The sequence below is a fragment of the Notamacropus eugenii genome, chromosome 7 (genome assembly GCF_028372415.1).
Source record: "Notamacropus eugenii isolate mMacEug1 chromosome 7, mMacEug1.pri_v2, whole genome shotgun sequence".
NCBI classification, from domain to species: domain Eukaryota; kingdom Metazoa; phylum Chordata; class Mammalia; order Diprotodontia; family Macropodidae; genus Notamacropus; species Notamacropus eugenii.
Genome location: NC_092878.1, coordinates 75578657 through 75581443, shown reverse-complemented (window position 1 = coordinate 75581443; position 2787 = coordinate 75578657).

Genomic DNA, 2787 nt, shown 5'->3' with positions numbered 1-2787 from the left:
GTATTATATCCCTTACTTGATACTGTAGTTCATGAACCACCTCCTCCCCTCAATGTGCTCCTCACTAATACAAGAGCTTTAATTTCAATGATAGCATCATTGACTCAAACATAAAGCATTTACTTTACAATAAAAACAAAATCAATAATAATCACATCACATTTACTCAATACAAACTCAGTGAAGACATTGTCCACATGTAAACCTAGGTGACATTTTCCTACCAATGCATTTAGTATTTGTAGGGGAGAGTGGATACATTCTTACAGACACCTAGAAGAGACACAACTGATTGACGTGCTTGGGACAGCTCACAGCTTTGGTCTCTAGGTCCATCCATGAGCATGTCTTACATGAAGCTACTTCTCAGCTAACTGTTCCCCTTCTTATCCTTGTTCTTTTGCTAGACTCTCTTCTACTCTCAAAGTGATGAAGCAGTAACAAGTTTTTTTAACTAGTAATCACCCTTGAAAGGTGTCAAGGAAGTATTTTGCTATCTTAATAATAAGCAGGTTCCTTTAATCAGAGAACTGCAGAGCTCTTCAAATAGATTCTGGGGAATACAAACAGGTCCAGCTAGATAAAAGCAAGGCTTTTGATTATTACAGAAGAGAAGGTATGTAATAGGCATGGCTTGATGTAAGCTTCCTATTTTTTGGATATCTCATTCATCATTTTGACTATAAATAATTGATCCAGAGCATAATATTAGTATTGCTTTGAAAAAAAAAGTATGAGTACATACATGGAGAAATGTCTCATGGAAGCAGTTGAGACCAATGATTACTAGTGGCAGTTAGATGGTGCAGAGTGTCAAGCCTGGAGTCAGGAAGACCTGCTGTGTGACCTGCTGCGTGACCGAAATCACTTAACCCTGTTTGCCTCAGTTTCCTCATCTGCAAAATGACCTGGAGAAGGAAATGGCAAACCAGTGCAACATCTTTGCCAAAAAAGCCCCAAATGGGGCCATGAAGAATTGGAAATGACTGAACAGCTATTATTAATTAAGACAAATTGACAAGAGGTAGAGAAGACCATGATTTTTAAAATGTCATTTTGCGTGATTGCACAAATAGTGGTTGTGATGGTGCACGGTGCCAGTTATTAGGATTCTGGATTCTTTGTTATCCCACCAGGTAAGTGAAGCAGAGCTCATAACAATAGAGGTCTTTCTCTCCTAAACGTTTTCTTCAGAGCACTTTTGAAAGGCTCTACCTCTTTCAAACTATAGATGGCGCTGAAAGGTAACAGGGGAAACCACAACAGAGTTCAGCTCTCCTCCAATCAGAAAACCTCTAGCATTTCGTTCAGCCAATCTGCATAGCAATGCTTTTTCTCCAATCAGCAGCATCCCAGGTGTGGTAACTGAAGCTTTGCATGTTCTCATTCAGCTCCTGCTGGGGTCTTCAACCCTGTCAGTGCCTGAAATGAGTGTCCTGGTGGCTAGTGACTCATCTTTCTCTTAGGAGGTAAAAGACATAAAATCTACATTTCTGTTCTTTATGGAACCTACAGTGCTTATTCATCATCCTAGCTTATTCAAAGAACTATTTAGTTTATAATTTTGTGAGTTTTAACCTTTTACAATCTAAAAATATTCCTATACAAATGAGTCAAGAGACTATGATGCCCAATAGTCTTTTTAGTCAGTCTTTTTCCTCCAACAGGTCTGCTCAATTCTCCTTTTGATTTGTCATGCTTTATTTGAAAACCATGTTTCTTTATGCATGGATTTGATCAGTTTTTCATAAACAAAAGGTTTTTCCTTGTCCTGTTTTACAATCTAACTGTTTACATCCTTCACAAGTTGGTCTAATTCTTTTTCTTTACGCAAAGGTTCATTTGTTTTGCTTCCCTGCTTTCAGCTTCCAGTGTTATTTTCTCCTAGTAGAATGTAAGTTCCACAAGAGGATCATCTTTTTAAAATTGTATGTTTATTTCCAGTGCTATACATAGAGCTTGAACATAGTAAACCTTTAATAAATGCTTGTTGACTGACTGACTGACCTTTCAGCAACCAAACTGCTGTAATACAAAAGGAGTAACACTTTATATCTGCAAAACTAGGGTATCTGAGAAAGAGTCCTGGCTGAAAAATTTCCTTAGTTGGTCCCTGCAAATGCATAGAGGACCTAAATATATCCCAAAAGAAGCCCACACAGTATAGAATTTTCTCTGGGCTACTCTTTCAACTTAAACTTGCACTATGATTTAGGTCTCAAGAACTCAAGAGGGAAGATGTTACTATGAGGTTCAAAGAAGACCCTGTGGATACCTATTCCAAAAACTGTAACTCATGAACCCCCATCGATGTGTCTCTTATTAACAGTCAGTAGATACAATTATCTTGTAACAAAGACATTTATTAAGCTGTCATATTAAGAAAAATAACTACAAAATATTTACACCATAGGCCTGGGGGTATACTCTCTAACGCACATGTAATTTCTGGAAGAGAAATAAGAACATACATAGAATACAATGGTAGTGAGACACATACATGAAACATATATGGCTAAGACTACTAATAACTCCATTATTTTGGGGACTTGAACTTTCTGTATGTGTGTGTGTGTGTGTGTGTGTGTGCATGCTTGCATGAGAGAGAGAGAGAAAGTTGAACTCCTTTGGCAGTCTCATGAAACCTATGGACCAGGGATGGGGAATCTAGGGCCTTGAGGCCACATGTAGCCCTCTAGGTCCTCAAATGCAGTCCTGGATTCAGTCAAAGGGCTGCACTTGAGGGACACATGTGGCCTCGAGGCCAAAGGTTCCCCACCCCTGCAT